The sequence below is a fragment of the Myotis brandtii genome, unplaced genomic scaffold (genome assembly GCF_000412655.1).
Source record: "Myotis brandtii unplaced genomic scaffold, ASM41265v1 scaffold733, whole genome shotgun sequence".
In the NCBI taxonomy this organism is placed as follows: Eukaryota; Metazoa; Chordata; class Mammalia; order Chiroptera; family Vespertilionidae; genus Myotis; species Myotis brandtii.
Window position 1 is genome coordinate 2,388,667 of NW_005370908.1, and position 27,572 is coordinate 2,416,238.

Below are 27,572 nucleotides of genomic sequence, written 5' to 3' on the forward strand. Positions count from 1 at the left end.
GTAGTATTCCATTGTGTAGATGTACCACAGTTTTTTAATCCACTCATCTGCTGATGGGCACTTAGGTTGTTTCCAAATCTTAGCTATTGTAAATTGTGCTGCTATGAATACAGGAGTGCATATATCCTTCCTGATTGGTGTTTCTGGTTTCATGTGTCAACCACAACATCTACCCTTTTCTATTTTATTTCATACAGAGACTTTAGTAATAATTCAGCGTTTCACCTTTCATGAGCATAAAAGCCTAGCTGTTTTCACTTGCCCAAAGTGTAAATATTAGTAATGCTATCAATTTTGGTATGAAATGAAATGAATTTTGTTTGCAATTTGTATGGTTTCATTAATTTTGATCAAGTGTATTTGAATGGCCTGATAGTAATATTAGCAACCATTCATTGAATGCTCACTATGTGCCAGGTACTACGTTAAATACTCTGTATATTGAAGATTGTTCAATCTTTATGATAGTCTTTGTTTGTAAATCTCCATTTTTTCTGCCTATTAAACTTGAGGCCCAGAGAACTGAAATAACTTGAATTAAATCACAGTGGCAAAGTCAGAACTTGGACCCATTCTGTTAAGACCAAAATTGTGGTCTTAAAAACTAGTAAATACTGCCTCCTATCTAGACTTCTGTTAAAGTATGTTAACCGGTTATGCTTACAGTTGAAAACTATCACCCACTCAACAATTGCAGTCACAACATAAGTTTTGTGCTTTGGTAAAACCCAGTATGTTCTAATGTCAACTTGAAAAGTATTTCTGTGTACATTGCTGAAGCTACTATTTTTATGGTGTTTATTTTTGGTAATAGAAAAATGTTTTAAATAAATATTATTTTCACCAATCTTAATAATCAAGAAAATATAAAATAAATGTTTTCATATTTATATATCATTTCCTTTTTATTTAGTTTATGTTTGAACTAAGAAATATATCTACAGAAGAAGGTAAAGAAAGATTTTTTAAAGTTTCAATTTAGGTAAAACTAAAGAATAATTTCAGCAAGGAAATTTTATTCTATGAGACTTTTCAAGGCAAATGAAGTGTCTTATTAGTTTGAAATAGTGCAACTATTGTGCTCATAAAAATTATCTACCTTCAGTCCATATTTATAGATTTTAAAAGATTCATTTACTTTTGAAAGAATGAAATGGAGCTAACAAAGAAAAACAATGTAGTTAAAAATCAGAGAAAGATTATCCAAACCCTATATATTTAAAGGAATTTATTTATAAGAGTGGTGATTTCAGGAAAAACAGGAATAAACAAACATACAAGGATAACGGAGTAAAATGAAGGATATAAAAACAAGGAGATTTTTTAAAAGGAAGATATAAAGAAAGAAAAGCTATGACAAAATTAACAGAAAAGAATAAAGTAAAAATAGAAGGAAATGTGAAAAACAATTGGGGAATAGTAGCAAACACTAGAAAAAAAATGTCATGCATTTTTTCCTAATTGATAATGATTTTATAATTAAACTCAGCTATGAATCTGAAGTTTTAAATAATCAGATAACTTTAGAATATAAAATCCATGTTTTGTCTCAGCCATGCATTTACAATGGTAAGTACTCAGCAATAAGAAAATCTTTCACATTGATTTAAATAATACCAATTTATATACATCACTTTCAGATTAAAATAGTTTCAAAATAAGTTTTGACATGAAACATGGAGAAACAGTTGTGCTAAATCCAAATATGCAAAGTTCTGTCTGGTTACATATTAGTTGGCACACCAGCCCCCTTACACAGAAGGAAGGGAGAGACTGAAGAAAGACACAGACCACTCCAGGTTGGTAGGTGGCAGGTTTAATAAGCAAGGGAACTACATACAAGACTTGTCTTAGTCTGTGCTATGAGACAAGTAGGTCTCAGCACCTGGCCAGAATCTTAACCTATAGAGAGGCTTTAACTGGTTCAGTAAGGTGTTCAGTCCAGGTGGTCCAACAAAACCTTACTCTTAAGGCTACATCCTTGAAAACTTTGTGGGAATGGTGGGCAGGGCATACATTCCAAGGTTAAGGGAAAGTGGGTGAGGAGCTGCTGAATGCCCAGGTCAAGGTCATGGGGAAACCAGTGGTCACATCCTCTTAATGGCTCCCTCCAACATTCCACCCTTCCACTGGCTCTTACAATTTTCCACACCCCCTCTTCCTCAATTGGCCGTGAGTGGTCAGCAAGGTTTTTTATTAGCATTGAGATGGCTCATTTGGCAGCTATCTGGCTGCACTGGAGGCAGAGGCCTCTACAAGAATTTAGACACATGCAAGATAAACACAGATTAAGATAATAATTCCCCAAATAAGTAACAATTTTTTTCTACCAAGAGCCCCATGATTGGAATCATTGATTTTCTAAGTCACATAGACTGGTGGGCATTTACTTGTGTCCTCATATGAATTAATAAAGATGACACATTAGCAGACTCATTATGAACACAAAACATTCACTTTAGATAATGGCACAGGTGCCTCCTTGCAAGGCAGTATTCATGCCCTTGGACATCTGCTTTGGAGGACAGCTTTTGTCATTAGAGACATTTAAATCAGTATTCAGAAAAGACAGACTGTTGCCTACCATTCGAGGCTTGCTGGGTGAATTCTATAAGGACTTATATCCTATATAATAAAAGCATAATATGCTAAGTCTCCGATCGTCCGTTTGGCCGTTCAACCAATCAAAGTGTATATGCTAATCATATGCTAAGGCCACTCAACCACTCCCTATGAAATGCACTGACCACCAGGGGGTAGACAGTTGATTGGTCGGCCAGTCACTATGATGTGCACTAACCACCAGGGGGCAGATGCTCCAACTGGTAGGTTAGCTTGCTGCTGGGGTCCACCTGATTGGGACTGAGCTAGGAAGGCCAGACATGCCCTGGAGCCCTCCCGCAGTCCCTCCCCGGCTGGCCAACCTCCCATGTCCCTCTCCAGCCCTGATCGTGCCCCAGTGGGGTCCCTTGGCCTGGCCTGCTGTGCCCTCCAATCCAGGACCCCTCGGGAGATATCAGAGAGCCAGTTTGGGCACCAGGCCTCCAGTGTGATATAAAGTCCACCAGGCAGCAGAGGGACAAAGAGAATGGCCAAATGAAAGGTTATCCATACATTGAACCGAGCTTCTCTTACACCCTAATGGTGGCAGCCTGTTTTACACAATGATAGGGAAAATTTATATTAGGACAGACACAGTCTTCTGACACAATAGGGCATATTTAGAACCATCACACAGAGGGAGGGGGCCAATATAATCATTTGCCAATCCAGCACCTGCTGGGAAGTTTTGTGGATGGCCTCAGACACCTGTGGCAATTGTCTTGGGCATTGTTTACAACACACAAGACATGCTATTAATACATTAACCTTGTGACTGATTTTCAAGGGCAAACCAGGATCCTTGGCCACATTCCATCCCACAGCCACTTCAGTGGCCAGTCTTTCTGTGCAAAAAAATCTGCTGTACTATCTACTGAAAGGTCATTTGCTAGGGTGCATACTTGAGCAAAGACATAAGCTTCCTGATTGCCAGAGGTGTGAGTGCCTCCTGAGCCTGGACTTGGAAGGCAGTGAGGACTGCCTCAGGCTCTTGCAGGCAAACTCAAATGTTTTTCCACATATCCTAACCCTACAAGGGCTTATTCATGATCACCTGCCCCTCAGCTTCCGTTGTCCAAGCCATAGGGTTAATCCCTTTAGAACAGCCCAACTGTTAGTGTGAAGGATTACCATCCTGGGCTCCAGAATGCTCACCAGCAAAACCAATCTGAGTTCAACCTATTGGCTGCTGAAGTTAATACCTGTTTATATCCAGACTAGAGGTCCAGTGCACAAAATTCATGCATGGGTACAGTCCCTAGGCCTGGTCAGTGATCAGGGAGGGTGGCTCTGCTGGCACCACCTGTTCGCTGGCCCCGCCCCCCCCCACTGCTGCCACCGGTCACCTTCCTCTGCGGGGTGACCAGCGAGGTGATCAGGGGGCCCCTGCTGGCACCCAGCTTGGCTTACCTGGGGCCTGCAGGCTGGAGACAGCTCCTGCATTGAGTGTCTATTCAGAAAAGACAGACTGTTGTCTACCATTCGAGGCTTGCTGGGTGAATTCTATAAGGACGTCTATCCTATATAATAAAAGCCTAATATGCTAAGTGTCTGATCGTCCGTTTGGCCATTTAACCAATCAAAGTGTATATGCTAATCATATGCTAAGGCCACTCAACCGCTCCCTATGAAGTACACTGACAACCAGGGGGCAGACAGTTGACTGGTCGGCCAGTCTCTATGACGTGCACTAACCACCAGGGGGCAGACGTTCTGAGTGGTAGGTTAGCTTGTTGCTGGGGTCCAGATGATAGGGACTGAGCGAGGAAGGCCAGACATGCCCTGGAGCCCTCCCGCGGTCCCTCCCTGGCTGGCCAACCTCCCATGTCCCTCCCCAGCCCCGCTCGTGCACCCGTGGAGTCCCTTAGACTGGCCTGTGCCCTCTCATAATCCAGGACCCCTCAGGAGATTTTAGAGAGCCAGTTTGGGCTCTAGTGTGATATAAAGTCCACCAGGCAGTGGAGGGACAAAGAGAATGGCCAAATGATTATACAGGTGGAAAACAGAACGTGCCCACCTGGCCTTGAGGAGAAGGAGGTTGGCAGCTTTAGGAAGTTGACCTGGTTGTGTAGACCATCCACATTGGCTGGAGGAGGAGCACTGTCTGGCTGAAGAGATAACTAGGGGCCAACTAGGACTCCCAGCTTCTCCTCTCTCTCTAATGGTGCATGTTTCACTCCAGGTATCATGCATTTTAATATGTCAGGTTTGCAGCAGACATACTGGGATTGAGTTGTTCCCTCTCACCCAGGGGTACAAAGAAACTCACTCATCTCTGTGGGATGTCACATTGCAAATTCCAGTAGATAATGTCTTTCCCAGGCATGATGGGACTTGGGTTCTCAGCAGGGTAGCTCATTGATCCACAAGTAAGAGGAGCAATGGCTCTCTTTGTCTTCCATACTTTTCAGGTGTTGGATGTGTTGGCTGGGTCCCCAGTCTGGCATATGGGTCACAGGCCCTGCTGGCTGATCATTCGAATGTATTAAAGCCTGAAATACGTCCTAACCGGTTTGGCTCAGTGGATAGAGCGTCGGCCTGAGGACTGAAAGGCCCCAGGTTCGATTCCGGTCAAGGGCATGTACCTTGGTTGCGGGCACATCCCCAGTTGGGGGTGTGCAGAAGGCAGCTGATCGATGTTTCTCTCTCATCGATGTTTCTAACTGCCTATCCCTCTCCCTTCCTCTCTATAAAAAATCAACAAAATACATTAAAAAATAAATAAAATAAAGCCTGAAATAGCACTTTAGTCCAGCCAACCAAGGTGCTTTATCTGTTAGTAATTTAACCTTCTGCTTTAATATTCCATTTTTCCTTTCTACCAAACATGTTCCTTGCTGGTTATAGGTGAGATGGGGCCTCCATTCAAAGTCATGTTCCTTTGCCCAGTCTGGCACATCATGACCTTTGAAATGAGACCCCAATCACTATCTATTCCACAAGGGTATCCATACATGGAACCCAGCTTCTCTTACCCCCTAATGGTGGCAGCCTGTTTTACACAATGATAGGGAAAGTTTATATTAGGACAGACACAGTCTTCTCACAAAATAGGGCATATTTAGAACCATCACACAGAGGAAGGGGGCCGATATAATCATTTTCCAATCCAGCACCTGCTGGGAAATTTTGTGGATGGCCTCAGACACCTGTGGCGATTGTCTTGGGCATTGTTTACAACACACAAGACATGCTATTAATACATTAATCTTGTGACTGCATTTCAAGGGCAAACCAGCATCCTTGGCCACATTCCATCCCACAGCCACTTCAGTGGCCAGTCTTTCTGTGCAAAAAAATCTGCTGTACTATCTACTGAAGGGTCATTTGCTAGGGTGCATACTTGAGCAAAGACATGAGCTTCCTGATAGCCAGGGGTGTGAGTGCCTTGTGAGCCTGGACTTGGAAGGTGGTGAGGACTGCCTCAGGCTCTTGCAGGCAAACTCAAATGTTTTTCCACATATCCTAATCCTACAAGGGCTTATTCATGATCACCTGCCCCTCAGCTTCCCGTTGTCCAAGCCATAGGGTTAATCCCTTTAGAACAGCCCAACTGTCAGTGTGAAGGATTACCATCCTGGGCTCAAGAATGCTCACCAGCAAAACCAATTTGATTTCAACCTATTGGCTACTGCAGTTAATACCTGTTTATATCCAGACTAGAGGTCCAGTGCACAAAATTCATGCATGGGTACAGTCCCTAGGCCTGGTCAGTGATCAGGGAGGGTGGCTCTGCTGGCACCACCTGTTCGCTGGCCCCGCCCCCCCCCACTGCTGCCACCGGTCACCTTCCTCTGCGGGGTGACCAGCGAGGTGATCAGGGGGCCCCTGCTGGCACCCAGCTTGGCTTACCTGGGGCCTGCAGGCTGGAGACAGCTCCTGCATTGAGTGTCTGCCCCCTGGTGGTCAGTGTGCATCATAGCAACTGGTTGTTCTGCCATTTGTAGTGTGAAGGATTACCATCCTGGGCTCCAGAATGCTCACCAGCAAAACCAATCTGAGTTCAACCTATTGGCTGCTGAAGTTAATACCTGTTTATATCCAGACTAGAGGTCCGGTGCACAAAATTCGTGCATGGGTACGGTCCCTAGGCCTGGCCGGTGATCAGGGCCGATCTGTGCGGCAACCGGTGGGGTGATCGGGGGGAGGGTGGCCCTGCTGGCACCACCTGTTTGCTGGCCCCGCCCCACCCACTGCTGCCACTAGTCACCTTCCTCTGTGGGGTGACCAGTGGGGTGATCAGGGGGCCCTGCTGGCACCCAGCTTGGCTGGCCTGGGGCCTGTGGACAGCTCCTGCATTGAGTGTCTGTCCCCTGGTGGTCTGGTGGCTTTGTCTGGAAGGTCGCTCAGCTGTCTGATCTGATTAGCATATTACGCTTTTATTATTATAGATGGTGTCAGTGTTAGACTGATTAGAGACTACAGACCATTTGGGCAAGTTGCTGTGACTAGACCCATCTTAGTTTGAAACCATACAACTATTTTGCTAATGAAAAAGTATCTGCCAGTCCATCTTTCTAGCTTATAAAAGATCCACTTGTTTTGAAAGAATGGAAATAGAGCTACTATCAGCCAGAATTTCCCACACTCCCTCCCTACAGGCCATAGGGGCTGTCACAAGGATATAGGTAGAGTATTTGGAATATCTACATACTCTATGGGTCTAGCGACAGGGGATGGGGGAGGAGCTTCTGATTGCGACTCCAGTGCACAGGTCAACTGGAGGTAATGTCCTCTCGATGACCTCCTCCAACATTACCAAGCATATCCTGTTTCCCTTACTTTGATACATTTAATTTTGAGAATTCTTAGCAATTGGTAATTGAACACAAGAGTTAATCTTCATTTTCTCCGGAAACCCTATGAAAATTATAGTAAACCATCAGATGAATCAAGGAAGCAGATAGTTGACTTGATCATTTCAAACGGGCCGGATCCGGGCCGCGGGCCGTAGTTTGCCCACGGCTTGTCTAGTGTCTAGAGACAGTGGGCTGGTGGACAGGGTGCTCCTCTGCTGCAAACAAGCATGCTTCTTAAGCCAGTGTGAGATTTTTGAGCCATGGCAGAAGTGGGCTGATGAAACATTCTCAACCCACCCTTGAAAAGAAAGGAAGTTCTTAATATAATATGCTGTTCCTTTGGGAGAGGCTCTACCTGGAAAAGCATTGTGCACACTGCTAGGAGCTGCTGATGTATGGGGGTTCCAGAACTGGGACCATAATCCTAGGGGTACTCTCTCTTTCTGTTGTCTCTGCCCCAGAGCCCAACCCATACCTTCCAAAGTCACAGACACATCTAATTCAAATGGTAGCCCTACTTGGAAGATGCCCAGAGCTTTAATCTGTTTCATTAGTATTTTGCCTTCTCAAAGGTGACTTGTTGCTCTGATCCCCAGTTCCACATGTGCTTTTTTTTTCCAGGGGGTATAAAGGATAGAGGCGGTGTTCCAGGTGGGTGCGGGGGGGGTGGGTTCCTCCAAAGTTCCAAAGTGCCAAAGTGTCTATAAAAGCTGGTACCTCTTTCCCATTCCTAGGGGTTGGATAGGCTTGCAACTTTCCAACTACAGCTTCTTGGACAACATGGGTCTTAATCAACCAATGACTCCCCAAACTTTACATTAGTGCCTGGGCCTTGAATTTTTTGTGGGTTCACTGCCTATCCTTTCCCTCACAGATGTTCCAACAAAGTCTGCAGTGTCCTGCAGTAGAGACTGTCCTCATGTTAGTGCTGCATCATCAATATAATGGGCCCATTTTACTGATGTGGGAAAGGAGAACAGAGAGATCTTGGGGTACCATCCCTGACATATTGTGGGGCTGTGAAGGTAATCCTGGGGAAGCATTGGAAAGGTCCATTATTCCCTCTCCCACATGAAGGCAAATTAATCTTGTGACTCAATAGCCAGGAGTATACTGAAAAAACGCATTTGCTAAATCCAACACAGCATGATACAATAAAGATTAGATGTATTTGCAACCTTTCCACCCACCAGAAAGGTGAATAAATAATTAATCTCAGCCCATTTGAATAGAACTACCTTGGTTCTGAAAGCCTGATTCATTATTCCCTCTCCCACATGAAGGCAACTTAATCTTGTGACTCAATAGCCAGGAGTATACCAAAAAAACGCATTTGCTAAATCCAACACAGCATGATACACTCCTAGGACTGGGGCCAAATATATAAATAATAATATGAAACAAAAGAGTCAGTGGCAAAAGAAATATAATATTGAAAGGAGGGAGCAAAAGGGCAGCTTAGTGATCATCCCCTCCTGAATAGACAAGCAGGATGAATGTCTCCGTAAAAGAAAAACAAAACAAAACAAAAATAGAAAAGCAAACTTAATACTCATGCCTTCCCAGGCAATTTATATTTTTCAATTGTTACCATTTTTTTGTGGGAGCAGCAGACTTGCTGGTTCCCAATTGGTATTTCCCATCAATACTGATTTGATTACTCTAACCTGGAGGCAGATTTAACCCATAGAGTTTTGCAGAGTTTGCCCTTGTAGGCTATCAATGGAAATGTACTTTTGCCCCACCCTGTATGTAAAAGTTCAAGCAAATGAAAAGTAAGGCTATTAGTAAGGCTAAAGGGGGGAAAATAACCTACAAAAAAGGAAAGATGATTATAGCACACTATTGGATTCAGATATGAATACTCTTACCTAAGTATTGGTTAACAAAAATTAGTGCTATAACTACACTGAAGGTTGAGAAAAAGAGAAGAATAATATTGTTAAATACACATTTATATAATAGGAAAACAATAGATAAAACAAAAACAGACAAAAATACTCAGAGAAAAATAATATACACACACTATCTGCAAATATGGAAGTGTATGACATAATAAAGGTAAAAAATTGGCATGGTTGTCCTTGGGTAGCAAAAATTGCAAGTCAGAGAGAATGGACCAGGTGAAACTATGCTTTAATAATAAAGCTTATCTGAGGATATGCTACAATAATACCTCTTCTTAGCTAGATAAATCCTACTCACAGACGAGCTAGATTAATGCTACTCACAACTAAGCAGCCTTGATCACCTGGGAACTTATAACAATAAACTCAGCACGAGTGTGTTCTCTCCTCATGAGCCTTTCCTGGATTGGGGGCTGCCCCACTGGCTGGGGTTGTTTTTACTTTGTTTTTGGTTTCCTTTGTATTGGGAGTCAGACAGTACCCAAGGTTAAATTCATTTTATGGTCAACCACTTCAACGTCCTCCTCTTCATTCTCCTCACTTTCACCTCATTTTACCTCTTAGTGTCCCACTCAGGCTTTGTCACAAGCACTTGGACTTTATCCATGGCAGCTGCACCCTCTTAGCTTTACAAAATAGCACACTAAAGTCTTCAATGTATTATCCTGCTCCCCTACCTCTTTTTCTAACTCCAAAGCTAGAAGAGTTGTAGACACAAGTCCTCCTCTAACCTTAGCTCATCCTCCAACTTTCTCACTCCAGCTTCCACCTCCAGTTCTCCAGTTAGGCATGGGTGGCTGAGCGCTACCCACAGCCAAGGCCAGCCCACTGCCCACAGCCACTTGCTTCCCTTCTTTGCCGACGAGAGCTACATGCAGTTCCTCAAACAAGCATTAGACCAGCTGGCATTTTCAGGGTGTCTCCACTCTCATGTAGGGGCACATAAGAAGTTAACTAACAGACCACCCTTCCCCACATAAAGGTCAAAAACCCATTTACTACATTTACTGGTTAACTTACCAACCCCTCCTCACCACACACACAGACACAGACACAGCGGGCAAAGGATAACCAAAGCAAGTAGCAGGCCACTCCAGATTGGTAGGTGGCAGGTTAAATAAGCAAGGGAACATACTTACCAGACTTGTCTGGGGGAGCTGGGAGACAAGCAGATCTCTGCACCTGCCGCCATTTTACGTTTGTATAGAGGCCTTAACTGGGCCAGTCACATATTCAGTCCAATAACACCTTTCTATAGGCTACATGCTTGAACAACTCCTAGTGTGGAAAGGGTGGGCAGGATGTACATTTCAGGAACAGGGGATGGGGGAGGAGCTCCTGATTGCGCCTCCAGTGCACAGGTCAACTGGAGGTCATGTCCTCTTGATGACCTCCTCCAACATTACCAGGCACATCCTTTTTCCCTTACTTTGATACATTTAATTTTGAGAATTCTTAGCAATTGGTAATTGAACACAAGAGTTAATCTTCATTTTCTCCGGAAACCCTATGAAAATTATAGTAAACCATCAGATGAATCAAGGAAGCAGATAGTTGACTTGATACAAATTTTGTAAATGGCTGAGAATTACTGGGACAAAAGCATACTTTTTTGTCCACTAAACTTTTGAAATAACTAAAAACAGAGGCATCAGGTATTTCTGAAAGCAAGGTTAAAGGTTAAATTAAAAAAAGACTGACACTTTTTATATGAGGCAGTTAAATTCTCCTGGGTTCGCTCCTCAATTCCAACTATCAGGTGATTTCTGTGACTCAACCACTGTGCTCCCCACTCATAGAAGGTTGGAGTTTGAATGAGAGAAGTATGTTTTCAGAATACTAGCAATAGGTGAAAACAAGGGTGCCAAACCATTCTAAAAACAGCGTTCCACGGGAGTCTATATACCAACTATTATTTAACCAAAGCTCTCTTCTCTCACTAGGCTCCCAGAAAGCTGCTAGCCTGCCTTACACCCTTAGACAAAAGATCAATGAATTCTTATCATGCAGTTATTGGGTGGCTCCCAGGTACACACCCAGTAACTGCATGAAAACCCTCTTCTCTGAGAACATCAGAGTAGAATTTTCACTATTTCACTCATAAATATGACCAGGTAGCCAAGGATTATCAGACATTTGAGAGAGATTTCAATGTAAAATTCAGAGGCCAAAGTAAATAAAAGTTACAATAAACTTTAAGGAAACAAAGGCAATATAAGGCAGAGAAGAAAACTTCCCCCCAAAATCTAAATTAAATTTCCTCAAAGAACGTTAAGAAAAAGTTCCTCATAGAAACTGAATTTTAAAAAGAAATGAGCACTTAGCAAAGAAACAGCTCTTGCAAAGTGAAAATGGAATAGCAGGCATAGAATAATTAAGAGGCAGTTCGAAAATTAAAGGTCAAAGGAACCCTACTCATTCACAAAGTATGTGCCAAACCTACTGAATTATCTTATTCACAGGGAGGGCTGATGAACAATATAAAGATTAGATGTATTTGCAACCTTTCCACCCACCAGAAAGGTGAATAAATAATTAATCTCAGCCCATTTGAATAGAACTACCTTGGTTCTGAAAGCCTGATCATCCAGTAAATTAAATAGAAAAAATATATAAATAATAAGAAGAAACAAAAGAGTCAGTGGAAAAAGACATATAATATTTAAAGGAGGCAGCAAAAGGGCAGCTAGCTTAGTGATCATCCCCTCCTGAATGGACAAGCAGGATAAATGTCTCCGTAAAAGAAAAACAAAACAAAACAAAAATAGAAAAACAAACTTAATACTTATTTTCAAACACACATTAAAAGAAGAGTTACAGGAGAACCAAGATGGCGGCATAGGTAAACACCAGAGATTGCTGCCTCGCACAACCACCTCAAAAATACAACTAAAAGACGGAACAGACATCACCCAGAACCACAGGAAGGCTGGCTGAGTGGAAGTTCCACAACTAGGAGGAAAGAGAAAAGCATACCGAGATTCGGAGGAGGCACAGTGCGGAAGGAAAATACTAAGGTGCAGAGGTTGCAAGCGGAGAGGGCTGGCGGCTGAGGGCACGGTTGTCTGTTTCAATCGGGAGGGAGCCTCAGACTCTGAGCTCCAGATCCGGGCGAGTCTCTAGGGACCCAGACTCAAACGGGAGAAGCGGGACTGTCTGGCATCGGTTGGAACTCGAGGGCAGCTTTCTCTCCGAGGTTTGCAGCGGTTGCTGGGACACTGAGAGGCAGAGCCTCTGAGGACAGGACTGAGATCAGCCATAACTGCTCACTCCGCCCACCCTGTTGATCCCGTGGGACCCGCCCCGCCCAAGCCCTGCACAGAGGCATTTGCTGGATAGCCTCAGGCTAATACCTCTTCTTAGCTAGATAAATCCTACTCACAGACGAGCTAGATTAATGCTACTCACAACTAAGCAGCCTTGATCACCTGGGAACTTGTTAGAAATACAATTCCCCAGTCTAAACTCACACCTGTTAAACCAGAGAGGAGAGACACAGACAACTGTGTTTTAACTAGCTCCCCATGTGACTCTGAGGCTTATTAAAGTGTGAGAACCACTAATTCATATGAAAAGGAATAGCAATTATCACATTAAAATGACATTTTGGATTCATTCACAAAGTATGTGCCACAACCTACTGAAGAATCTTTTTCATATTGCAGGCTGATGACCAATATAAAGATAGATGTGTTTGCAACTTTTTCACCTACCAGAAAGGTGAGTAAATAATCCCAGTTCATTTGAATTGAGCTACCTTGGTTCTGAAAGCCTGATTGACCAGTAAGTTAAGTGGAAAAAAACATAAATAATAAGAATTCATATAAAATTAGTTGTATCTGCATCTTTTTCACTGGCCAGAAAGGTGGATGAATAAACCTAAGTTAATCCCAGTCTCTTTGTATAGAACCACATTGGCTCTGAAAACTTAACCATCCATTAAATGACCCATCAGTATTCTGACCTTTTCCTTCACATGAGCAGTCTCCAGTGCCCAGATCTATTTGCTTCTCTCTTGGGTTATATCACGTGCCCTCCATATGATTATAGTAACACAGAACCATTATCTATGACCTTGTAAAATAAATGTAAAGAGTATTGTACCTTCATGAGGCATATATTTCAGACCCATCATTAGGTCAGCCATTTATTTGTGAGCCCTCTTTCTATTTTTCACCTTGTAGACTTTTTATTCATTGTAATGTCACTACAAATAATTAACTTGGAAAAAAATCAGGAAGAGAAGAGACAGAATCCATTAGGTAGAAACTATATGTAATAGTGAAAGCTGAATCCCAGAGCCTATTGAAAAATAATATACTTGAGAATGGGTCATGAGAAAAAAGTTTCCAAGGGTAAAACATTACTCATAGACAATGTGTTTGCCAGATATATCAAACTCAAACACCTGGGGTCAGAAAAATGATACAAAGGTGTGGAAATCTGTGGTGCACTCCTGGACTACGTGACCACTGTTAATAACTTTGAAATCATGTTAAAACTTCTCTCAGGGTCTCTCTGTCTGAAAATCCCAGGTAAATAAGAAATCCCTTGCCTCTAAATTACAGCAATTTTATTCATCGCAATATTTAGTATAGATGATGATGACAGTAAAAGGACACATTGTGTGAATCTCTATAAAGAAAAGATTGTGTGTATTCTAAGACCCCTCTCAGGTTTTATAAATCAACAGCCAATGGACTTATTCTCACAATCAGCCCTATACATACTACTATAGTTATTCTTTAGAAGACAATATGGTGTAGTTGAAGTACTGTGGATCCAGGGCCAGAAGATATAAATAAAGGTTTTAAACCATGTGCAGGAAATCTACATTTCCTCTAAACTCCTCAGTTAACTCTTATATGAAATGAGGGTAACAAAAATAAGACCTACCTTACACACATCACAAAGATTTTTGAGTAGTAAATCAAATAAAGTATGAGAGCCCTTGGCTTATCATAAAGCCACATATAAATGCCAGTTGTTTTCACCATCTCTGCTATTTTTATCCACATATTTGAGCTATTGCCATTGTCCTTGAAAGGTTAAAATATACTTATAGAGATAAAACTTATATACATTAAACAAAGAATTAATTCTGTAGGGCAAACTCTATGTCAGAATATGTTAATAGGATATAAGGATGGGTGTGAATTCTTATATTGGGTGATTATGTTTCTTATATTGAAGTCATTTGGGAGATGTTCTAAGCAAGTGGAACACTACTGTATAAGTAACATAATGATGACACCTATGGAAAAAAGAAGATAACTGACAATTATTCTTACATAATTTTATCCTCATAAGAGCAGGAATAATGAACTAGAGTTCAGAAATGTAAAGGTCAAATAATAGTCAAGTCCACATATGTAGTAAGTGGAAAACTAGAATTTGAACTAAACTGGTCTGCCTTTAAATCTTATAATTACAAAAACAAACGAACATAGAGACCTTTTATGTTTCTCTCATTATTTATTTATTCAAACTCTATAAAGTCACTTTAAAAATGTTAGGAATTAAACAAAAGAGACAAGGTAAAGCCAAAGAAGAATTCATACAAGGACCTTAGACTGTATCCACTGAGCAACAAGGGGTTATTACAGGCTCTCAAACTGGAGAGTAATATACAAAATGTTATGTGGAAGTCAGTTTTGGTCAAACCCAAGTATAGAGCATGCAATGAGCCAGGAAAAATCTACAGAGAAGTTTCTGCAATTTTGTATACTCCCAAAACATACTGATAAGTTAGTGTTAGAACACATAATCCCTTTTTTAGTGAATAGAACTGTCTTGTTCTTTACATTCCGTTTAAATTCTCAGACATGACATTGTTAACAAAATAAAATAAGCCTGGAGCGGGCGTTGGTCACTGAAACCTCCTGTCCATCCTCTTGACCTTGTAAACACGGAATCCGAAGAAGGGCTGAGGACACGGATATATGCAGCAGGCGGAAGGGTGTATGAAGGAGTTCAGCTCTTACTTTTAGAATTTAAACATTTTCAACAGAAAATGGGTTGCTATATAAAATATCTTGATTTTAATTTTTAAACAAATGCAAGTATTGATAAAATATATTGTAGGATCATGTGTTTGGGATATCTTGGCTACAGTCCCCATTCCTAAGTCAATGGGCAGGCTTCTGCCACAATCTTATTCATGACCTCACTCAGCTTGCCTCAGAAATGGATGACACTGTCTTTTATCTGGTGTATACTTGACTAACATTACCAAAACCCTGAGCTTATAAATTTATCCTGTGTTTATATTAGTGGCTATGGAGATCATTAAAACTAGTTGAAGATAAAACACTGAGTTAGTATTGGTGAGAAAAGCTGCAAAAGTGAGAAAATAAGAAGACTGTTCTGGTCAATAACGAAATAGTGCTTTGGTTTTTATCTTGCTAATAAAAATGACAAAACATTTGAGTGGCTTGATGCTCAGAATCCCAGATTTCTGAGGATTCAGTTACATTGATCACACACTTGCAGTGTAAAATACTGTCCTATGGTAATGGTTGCTTTTATTATACATTTATCTATGGGGCTTATTTGCACAAAAAAGGCTGCTATAAAATTCATGTTATCATAATACTATTTTATTTTGAATGACTATATCCATGGAATACAAGGAACACACAATTTGAGAGGTCTACTGACAGAGCTTGCTTTCTATTCCAATCTTTCTGAAACTATTTAAGCATCATTTGTTCGCATAGACAACGATCATAGGACCTTCATTTTATGATTTCTTGGGTGATTGTGAAGAATTTCTGAAGATGCCTCCCTATTTGGGTTGAACACATGTCTGGGTAGCTGAAAAAAAGAAAGAAAGAAAGAAAAAAAACTCACATTGTTTTAGCTCTCTTTTTTTCTATATTGTTACTTCATAAATTTCATTAACATTATAACCAGAATCATTTTTTGTCAGTAAACAGAAGCTTCTATTAGTAAGTAATCAGAGAGATCAGTAGCAAACTATTCTCTTGTAAATAAAGAGCATCTTTATTATTATTATTTTTTAGTTAAATATCATTGACTGCAAGTGCCTGGTAAGAACCACCCTGATATTAAATAGGTTTAAGAACTCAGCAGTAGCTAAATCCAGCTGACATACTCTATTTCCACTCAAGCATATGATGTGGAAGAGTTGTGTTACTGACCCTCAAAGTTACTATAATTTTTACTTTTTTTCCATCACAATGGAAACATGTTAGCTCAGCAGGAGAGTCCTCCACATCCTTGATTGCTATGCAGCAGCATACCTTGTAGAAATATTCAGAAGATCAGCATGTTACAAACATGACATTTTCTGAGATGTATTGCCATCTCAAAGTCTTCTCTTTGTGATTCCTAAAGGGAAAGATAAAAAACCAATAACGAAGATTTAGTAAAGAAGTGGACAGCATTTCTGTGAAAATGTAAAAGCGAAGAAAAATCATGTCCAAAAAAATCATATTATATTAACCTTCAAGTGTCACCTGGCCCCCTGGTGATGGAGATCCATACTCTTGCCGTTTTCTGTGGGTATTAAGTCTGGGTTTCCTGACCCCCTGAAATTTCTTCAGAAGGACATCATATGGTGCCTCTAGAATTCCACCCTATCAGTTCTTCAAGGGAAAAAACATAGCATCCTCCGTTGTTCTCCAGAATCAATGTTATCTTAAAATGCGACTCTATGTCCTTATTAATCTGAGCTTACTGTGCTATGTCTGAAGGGAAACATATTAACACAGAAAGATGGGATGAGGATTAGAGAGAAAAAGCAGAGATCTTTTGTCATAAGTGTGATAGTGATAAAGAAACCAAATCAAGTGTGAGCGCTTTCTCCAAGCTGTATGCCACCCAGGCGTTTTTATATATCTACTAACAAAATAAACAGTATAATAGCCCTGGACCCAGAACTTCAGCTGAGAATACAGGATTAGTTTATATTTAATTAAGTCATGATTAGATGACGGCATGTCACAGTCATAGGCTTCAAACTCCTCAAAGATCATTGTATAAACATATGCTCAGTCGGCTGTAGTTATTACCACTTTCACAATGACTGCAATCATCATTGCATCCGCTATATGCATACAAATATAGATGAGACCGCAACGTTACATTCAAGGAGACTTTTCTACTTTTAGTATTGTTGCCATTTTAAATGGTTTTTATAGCAATCCTTTAAAATTTGTATCTGAAAGAAATTTTCTAAATGATAAAGATAATTGAATATGCAAACTTCATACTTGAAAAGCTCAAACAATGCTTTATAGCCTGCCTATCTCAATAGCCGTCATTTAAGCTAATTCAATCTTCTGGAAAATCAAGTCAAAAGGTAAACAGTCATTGTAAGTCATCAAAAGTTTAACAAATATTTATTTTCACGAGTACCAGAGTATAACAGGCAAACTTGTGTAAAATGGATCACTGTAAGTAGATATATTGCTCAGAGATAGAGAACAGAGGGTATTCATACTGTTTTCCTTCTACTATCAGCATTTCAATACTGGTATAATTGTATTCAATCTACCATTCAGCTGATCTGCCTAGGGATATTTATTATTCAATGTCTACTCTGACACTAGAAATATACTTGTCAGTCAGACAAATTTGCAGCCCTTAGGGACCTTCTAGTACAGTGGTCGGCAAACTGCGGCCACATGCGGCTCTTTGGCCCCTTGAGTGTGGCCACAAAGTTTCAATCGCACTGTACATGCGCGCCTGCACGTGGTATTTTGTGGAAGAGCCACACTCAAGGGGCCGCAGTTTGCTGACCACTGTTCTAGTAGAAGGAGACACTCATTCATTGAACCAATTATAAATGAACATCTACTATGTGCCTGGCACTGTTCTGGGTACTTGGAATTTATCAGTGACTAATGCAGAGAAAAATTCATACCCTTGAAGAGCTTACATAACTTACATTATAAAAATGTGTTATAAAAATACAAAATAAACAAGTAAACTATATAATAGTATTTTCAAAGAAGTCTTTTTACTTTATTAATTTAAATATTATAGGAGAAAAGAGTGGGGGCAGAGGTCAGTTGAGTTTGAAACATATTAAATTTAAGGTGTCTAAGACTACTTAGAAAGAGTTATAATACTTTTTCCACTGGAAAATTTTACTTTAAACAATTACTTAAACATAGTATTTCATCTGAAGATAGAGTTTTGTTCCTATGTGGGTGAGCAAACATCTTTTTGGGCAGAAGTGTCAATGCTTTGACCATCCAAACCAGCTTGCTTTTAATAGTATTGATTATTTAGCATAAATATAATTTGTCTACTGTGTTTGTAGGGAGGAGGTTAATCTCCACTTCTTAAATACCAAATGATAAAATGTCAAGACTTGACAAGTAGAAAAGAAAGCACTTAAAATCTAAATCTTAAAAGGGTCTCCGATCATGACTTTCACAGCTAATTATTTCATATACCAGCAAAAATGTTTTCTCAGCTCTTAATTAAGATTATTTGGGTCAACAAATTGTAGACATGAAAGATCGTAGACCAACGTGTTTTCCTGGTATCCACTCTGTATTTTAACATAACTTACTTACAGGAAAGCAACTTTGATTACTATAATTATAGTTTACAGTAAAATTTTTTAAAGATTAGAACTAAGATTAAGACACCCTATTTTACAGAACATACACATGAGATTTGAATAGTATATTATTAATTTTTCATAAAGATTTTTCTGCATGTGGTGATGACACAAATAAATAAAGATCTATGCAGTATTTATTATCTATGTTAAGGATGTCAACTGCATAACAATTCAATTTATTCTACTTCCTTTCATGTTATTTTAAAATATATTTTATTGATTTTTTACAGAGAGGAGGGGAGAGGGATAGAGAGAGTTAGAAACATCGATGAGAGAGAAACATTGATCAGCTGCCTCCTGCACACCCCCTACTGGAGATGTGCCTGCAACCAAGGTACATGCCCTTGACCGGAATCACCTGGGACCCTTCAGTTCACAGGTCGACGCTCTATCCACTGAGCCAAACCAGGTAGGGCTCCTTTCATGTTTTTAAAAGCATAAATTAAAGAGATATTTTATATATTAATAATAAGTATAGATGCCAAGGGGTAAATAGGTAATAAAATATTTTACTTTTGTAATCAAGGGTTACTCTTTTATCCATATGCTTTAAAGACAGATACTATTTTTGATTGCATAGTGATCTAATCTAAACATTTGACTTTAACTAAACTCTTTAACATATATCTTTCTACCATCCCAAATATCTTAAAATGGATAGGTAATTTCCAATTAATTAGAGAAACAAAATAACTAGTGGTTAAGAGCACAAATTTCCATGTCTCACTTTCTTAATCTATACAATGGGAATAATAAAATTTAACTCACATAGTTTCAAGATGAGGATAAGATTTGTAAAATATCCATGATAGTACTTATCACTATACTAGTACTAAATTAAAGAGATATTTTATATTAATAATAAGTATAGATGCCAACGGGTAAGTAGGTAATAAAATATTTTACTTTTGTAATCAAGGGTTACTTTTACCCATATGCTTTAAAGACAGATACTAATTTTTATTGCATAGTGATCTAATCTAAACATTTGACTTTAGCTAAACTCTTTAACATATATCTTTCTACCATCCCAAATATCTTAAAATGGATAGGTAATTTCCAATTAATTAGAGAAACAAAATAACTAGTGGTTAAGAGCACAAATTTCCATGTCTCACTTTCTTAATCTATACAATGGGAATAATAAAATTTAACTCACATAGTTTCAAGATGAGGATAAGATTTGTAAAATATCCATGATAGTACTTATCACTATACTAGTACATCAATATATACACATATATTCAACTGATTGAGAATTCAATTACATTTTCAATTTTAATATAACTTAACAGTCATAGGTTTTTAAGTTAGTACTTTCCCAAAGATAACAAACTATTACAGAATAAAATTCAGTGTAAAAATTACTAACCGTATGTACTTAGGAACATAGATCACTTTATTCAAAGTCTTGACATTCTGGTCTTTCCAATTGCTATGAATAATCAGACTTTAAAATTTTTCTAACAAAACAATTCTAGAAATATATTGTAAAAAATGACCATAAGCAATTTCTGTTTTCATCTCCATTGTCACTTTTGTCTTTGCATTAAAAATAAAGCTTAACAAATTGAAAATTCACTTTTCTTGGATCCATCAGAGAACTGAGGCTGCCTGGGAAACCACCACCCAGGAATCTAGAGAGACAGACAAATCCAGAGTCAGAGCTAAGATCTCTTCACTTAGAGCAGAAGCTGCGGGACCCATAAACAGGTAGCAATTAATTGATAATTGTGATGAATTGATAGGAGCTGAGTATGGATTGGCTTGAGAATCAGAAACTCCTGGGACTCTTAGGAAGTCCCTGTTCTTTCTGGGGTTTTGCCTCCAGGAACTATTCTGGATCCTCATGGTGAAGAACCAAGGAAGATCCCCCTCCTGGTTCTGTCAGTGTGAGAAGAAAGGAACCTTTGTAAAATGTGCCTGTAGTGTTCTCCCTAACAAATGCCTACACTCCAGGAGAAAAGAAACTTTCCAAAGCCTTATCCAACTTGGGGAAAGGGCACTTCCCTGAGGATTCCAGTCTACTCTAGTTTTCCCGGCTAATCTAAGGAGAGGGGAGGAAACGAAGAAACCCTTGTGAAGGTCACATTTCAGGAAAAGGCCCACTAAAAGATTGGGATTTAACCATAAAATTATAGAACGCTTTCCCTCCCTACACCTTACTGTCACACCAACAGGGCACATGTTTAATAACAGTAGATTAAAATGGAAAGACACAGGTGCTATCTAAAGAGGAGTTCTTAGCAAAACCCAAAGACAGAGGGAGGCCAAGACAGGGACACTAGAGGGACTTAAAGTTTCTGCCATGTACAGCTGCCATAAACATTAAACACAGCCAGATCATCACAAAAGGTGATAGGAGAGGTCTATTTGTCTGAGTTCCTATTATCAAATACGTCATGTTTGATTTTCAACAAAATTTTATAAGCCAAGCTGAAAGGCAAAAATAAATAAACAAATAACACAAAAAACCCCACCACAGTCTGAAGAGACAAAGCGAACATCAGCTGTCTCCTGCATGCCACCTTCTAGGGATGAAGCCTGCATCTGTCCTGACCTGGAACAGAACCTGTGACCATTTGGTGCATGGGATGACACTCAACCAACTGAGCCACACTGACCAGGGCTTATTTTTTATTCTTAATTGATCTAAAATATAATGGTTTAAAATAAAAATAATGTATTGGATATAAGTAGCACATACATAATTGAAACAACTAACAGCAATATCATAAGGGAAAAGAGGGAAGAATTGGGAATAGTCTGTTATAAGGATCATGCAGGGCATACAAATCATTATATTGTTATCTAAAGGCGGACATAAATTAAAAATTAATAATTTAAACTATAGGACGATTAATAAAAATGTAAAAAGAAGTAGAATTGATATCTAAGAACCAACAGGAATTATATAAAATAAAACTATAAATGGTAGAAAAAAAAGGAAAAAAAAACCTGTGACAGATAGAAAAAAAGTTACAAACATGGTAATAATCACCTTAAGTATGAATTATATGCATACACCAATTAAATGAAATATATTATTAGAGTAGGAAATCTCTATACCTTCCTGTCAATTTTGCTGCTCACCTAAAACTACCATAAAAGAATAATGCCTATGAATGAAATAATGAATCAATCAATAAGTGGATAAGCCAACCTGTGAAACAAAAATCAACAACAAATACAAACAATGATGGAGATAATAATTCAAAGGGACACAAGAACCAACTAAAAGAGTTTCCAAATAGCCAAAGCTGGAACTATTCAACCAATAACATAAAGATTATAACACAATTTATTAACTAAATGTTCATGAGAACATAATGATATATGTAAATGATTGAATAAATAAATAACTGGAGGAGACAGACATCCATAGAAATTAAATGATTTCAAATAATTTCTGTAGGTATCCCACCCACACTACAGTAGGTGAAACATAACTCGCCATTCTTTAGGTATTGGCAGAGTGACTTTGTTCCAAAGAGTACATTTTAAGGGGAGTGGGAAGGAGGTGACAATGTTATAATGGAGAAACCTGACTAGCAAGATGATCAAGGTCTAAATTCATATTAATAACACACTGTGTTATTTCATAGCCTGAATATGATGTCACAGGAATGGCACTTTACCACAGCGGTCTTCTTTCCCAAAATCCTAACAGCAGACAAATCTTAATAGAGGGACATTTTATAAAATACCTAACCGGTGCTTCTCAGAACTGTCATGGTCATCAATAACAAAAGAAGTGTGAGAAATTGTCACAGCTAGAGGAGCCCAAGGATACATGATGATTAAATGTAATGTATTCTAAAATGCACACTGGAATATAAAAAAGACCTGAAGTAAAAATTAAGGAAATATTAATACAGTGTGGACTTTAGCTAATAACAACATATCAATATTACTTCATTAATTACAATAAATGAATTCTGCTAATGTAAGACGTTAATAATAGGAGAAACTGTGTTCTGGGTTTATGAAAACTCAGTATTCTCTTTGCAACATTTCTACACTCTAAACTTATAAAAATAAAGTTTATTTTAGCAATAAGTCTTTTAGCAATAATTTTGGAATTTTAACACTATTTGTATTTCTTATATTATCATGTCTATCCATAAGCTGAAGTGCATACTTGTCTTTTCAACTCACAGCACTGTTGTCAACATTTCTCATTCTTTACTATGATGTATATTCATATAATTAATAACTGTGAAGTAAATAATGGGGATTGATGGCATTGACTTTCTCTGTGTAGTACTAGTTTGCATTTGGATGATGATAAAGTATTCATTTTAATTATTTTTATTTACCTACATGACTCAATACCATTTAAAATTCTAATGCACCAAGGAGCCTTTTTGTCAACTTGATCAGAAGAATAAATGCATTCAGCAAAATAAATTTGTGGAAGGGCAAATAAATTTGAATGAAATGAAAATTAAGCTAGAACATCTATTTATTAAACACATGAATAAGTAAATGAATCAGTCCTACTAATATAATTTTTTATTGTGATCCTATGTTATTATGCCTGTAAAAAAGAGTGAATATGTTTATTTCACTGAGTTACAATAATAATCATTTGTTAAAAGATTGAAGGCTGATGTTAGTTTGTCCTTGTTTTACCTTGTGCGACATACCTGTTATGAATCAATACAATGGAGCATTAAAATTAATAAAGTCATTATTTTTTTTAATGTTTGGTTTTCTAGCACTACTCCATTTTTTTGAACTAATAACCCTGGGTCCTCCTTCCTTAGAAAGATAGTAAGAATGCATAGTTGTTCAAATAGAATCTCCTAAATTATAACACACTGTTGCTTTGGGGAATTAAATAAGATCTATCTCTCAATGAACTAATGTATCACCTGAGCTTGCAATAGATAATTTCCAGAATGCCGAAATATCTCTTAGTTAACCTTTGTGAGAAATTTTTTAGGTCAGGATTTATATGCAGTTTTGCAACATGTAAGATTAGGAGATTATTTGCGAATTTTGAGACATGAACAAGAAAATTAAGTCACTTCAAAAATTTGAGCAAATATTCTTTTTTGTAACTAGACATCCTTGTAACGTAGCCTTTTTCTAGAATAGATAGTATAACTAAGGAGGGAAAAAAAGGGAAAAAAATAACTTGAGAATTCCTGTAGTCTAATCTTTCTCATGTTTTTTGAGCAATTATTTATGCTTGAAAAAACTTTTCTTTCTGAGTCTGCCTATAATTTTCATTCAAAGCTAAAAGAATAAGTCCTTTCTTCTACATCCCAACCCTTTAATTATCTGAAGGTAATGGCTCTTCAGTTTCTCATACTAACATGATTATTAGCGACTTTATCATCCTACTCAGTCTCCTTGTGTGAACAACCATTTTCAACTGTGATGTCAGATAGCGTTCAACCAAATCACAGAAAGGCAATTTTACTCTCTTGTTCTGGAACCAATACTTCTGTCAAAGCAGTTACCCAAAACACTATGTTCTCACCTATAAAATCTGTTTTTCCTTTTAAATTTTTAACTGTGTTGTGTGGCTTTAGAGGTGAAATAATTCACAAAGCCTCCCAGCTTTGTGGAGTATAAACAATCTAGCATCAAGTTTCTCATTATGTTTTTTAGAAAAATACCAAATAGTGCAACTATGAGAAGGCCTGTTCAGCAGGTCTTGATCTGCTGAATCTCAGATATGCTTTGTTTAGTGACTTCTTTTGTAATGTTTCCAGGTTCATGATGAAATGGTTTTTTATTTTTTTTTATTTTTATTGTTTTCAGAGAGGAAGGGAGAGGGAGAGAGAAATAGAAACATCAATGATGAGAGAAAATCATTGATTGGCTGCCTTCAGCCTGCAACCTGGGCATGTGCCCTTGACTGGAATCAAACCTGGGACCCTTCAGACTACAGGCTGACACTCTATCCACTGAGCCAAACCAGCCAGGACTGAAATGGTTTTGTTTCATTTAGTTATGCGTTAGGAACTTGACATTTTAAATAATATATTGGTTATATATCAATTTTTTGTATTCTAAAAATTTTAGATCTGCTAATAATTCTATGACTTCACATGTAGAGAGCTAGTTGATTTACTAAATTGACTAAAAATGTAAATTAAAAAGGAAGATAATACAAAGGAATACTTTTTAAAATAACCTTAAATGTACTGGTATGGGGGGGGGGAGACATTATCCTTTTAAGATAAGAGTCTCCAATGACAACTCGACTTCCAACACATACAGGTCAGGGTTCCTACTTTGTAGTGTTCTTGAGTTTACTGCATGACCTCCAAATGGTATTAATAAGGATTCCATAAAGAACTAAACTGTCATCATTCAACTGTCTAATTATAGCTTCCCACTAATCCTTGGTTTCTCATTCTATCTTCTTTTATTCAGTTAGGCAATAATTGTCCCCTTTAATAACTGGAGAGTGCTCTTCACAACATAGCATGCGGGGAAAATTCTATAAATAATTTATAATGAATATGTATTCTAAAAGACAGTGGGTTTTAAAAGATAACACTGCAGTTTGGGAATAGTCACAAGGAAATGAATGTGTATCATGTACTTACTATGTGTCTACCCCTATTATAAGGGCTTTATCTTAATTTATTTAATCTTTAAAAACTCTCTTAGAGGCAACATAATTTGTATTCTTCCTTTATTTGAGGAAACTGAGGCACAGAGAATTCAAGTAAGAGTTCAAGGTTACACAGCTATTAACAGGCAGAGACAGAATTTATATGCCAGTAGCCTGGCTTCAGAACTTGGTTTTAACAACTACATAACGTAGATTTTTTTAAAAAATTTAAATTTATCAGGGTGGCATTGGTTAATAGAAGCATATTGGCTTCAGTATAGATTTCTATGATACAAAATCTGTATGTTTCACTGTGTGCCCACCACCCAACATCAAATCTTTTCCCATCACCATTTAATAGGCACCCTTTGCCCTACCTCTTTCCCCCTGGCAACTGCCCCACTGCTATTTGTGTCCATGAGTTTCAGTTTTATATCCCACACTAGAGGCCCAGTGCATGAAAATTCATGCACTGGAGGGGGGGTGTCCCTCGGCCCAGCCTGCCCCCTCTCACAGTCCAGGAGCCCTCAGGGGCAGGAGGCAACCCAGTGATCAGGGAAAGGCAAAGCCCCATCACACCTCTGCTGCTGCCACTGCTGGCAGCGCAAGCCTCGGCCGGCCCTGGTCACCTGAGCCTTGGGCGGCCCTGGGCAGCTGGGGGGCTGAGGGGACTGGGCACTGCCATCTTGTGGTTATGGGCGCCGCATTCTTTGAGGGCGGGGCAGTCAGTTAGCATATTCCCTCCTTATTGGCTGTGGACGCTGCCATCTTTTGCGACGGCGGGAGGGTCAACTAGTATATTCCCTCTTATTAGATATGATATGAGCAAAATCATTTAGTTCTTAGCTTCTCCCAAGTGGCTTATTTCACTTAGGATAGTATTTTCAAGGTCCATCCATGTTGTCGCAAATAGCAGTATTTCTAGCAAGACATGAAGACAAAGTGTCCTGCCACAGAGGATTCAATAAGGAAGAAGTGGTACATATACACAATGGAATACTATTCGGCTATAACATAACTTCTTAGAAAGAGGTGTTGTATTGGCTCTGGCCAAAGATTTAGTTAGGTACAGGAAGCAAATACTTAAGCTCATCAGAAAAGGCTGCCAAAATTGGCTTTAAAAATTAAAAATCTGGAAGCTTCCTCTATTTGCTCACATCAATTTTCTCTTGCTCTTTCAGTAAAGGGCACTCCCACCCCCCCTCAACCCCATCACTGTCTCTCCTGACAATGACAGTGGTATCCCCACCAGGTTCCACCTTGCTCCCATTTATCCTTCTAATGTCCATTCTCCACAGAGATCCAAAATAGGCTTTTCTAAACTTAATGCAAATCATGCACTTTTTATTTAGAGACATTCAGTGAATTCGTTCATTACAGTTACAGTGAAATCAAAAGTGCTTACCAAAGCTTAGGAGACCCTATATGATTTGGCTTTGCCCACTGCTAAGCTTCTCCCACTTACTAAAACATGTTTTGTCTGCTCTGACATATATTCTATTACACAAACATACAATGTTTCTCCCAGTCCCGGAATCTTTACATCTGCTATCCCTCTGCCTGAGATGCTCTTTTAACAACTGTTCATAGCATGGCGTTTTCTCATCATTCAAATCTTATTTCAAATGTCACTTATTCAAAAATGTCTGCTTACCCCAATCTTATCCAAAGTAGCCTCCCTCAGTCACTATCAATCATGTCACTCTGTTTTATCTTTTTTGGGGGGGGCTGGGTGAAAAAGATGAAGGGATTAAGCAACAACAACAAAATGCTTTTTGACACAACACAATGGTGATTACTAGAGGGAAAGGGCTGGGAGGAGTTAGAAGAGGGTAAAGGGGGGGGATAAATGGTGAAGGACTTGACTTGGGTGGTGAAGGAACAATACACTATACAGATGATATATTATAGAATTTTACACCTGAAACCTAGATAATTCTATTAAGCCAATGTTACCCCATAAATTCAATAAAAGATGAAAATAATCATAATATCACCAATTACTGCCTAAAATAGCTTCTTTTCCTGGTATTAACAGTGTAAATGTAAATTACTAATATAGTTATAAATAAAATATATTCATCTAC

The 27,572-nt window shown here is 38.8% G+C and overlaps 1 long non-coding RNA gene across 1 annotated transcript; it reads right to left on the reverse strand.

The window, feature by feature from the left end:
* Positions 1-14,881: 14,881 nt before the first annotated feature.
* LOC102258980 lies at positions 14,882-27,194 on the reverse strand. The gene is made up of 4 exons (XR_314511.2): positions 27,140-27,194; positions 16,776-16,917; positions 16,573-16,660; positions 14,882-16,123 (listed from the first exon to the last, which is right to left on the reverse strand). It is a non-coding gene; the product is annotated as an uncharacterized LOC102258980 (long non-coding RNA).
* Positions 27,195-27,572: the final 378 nt, after the last annotated feature.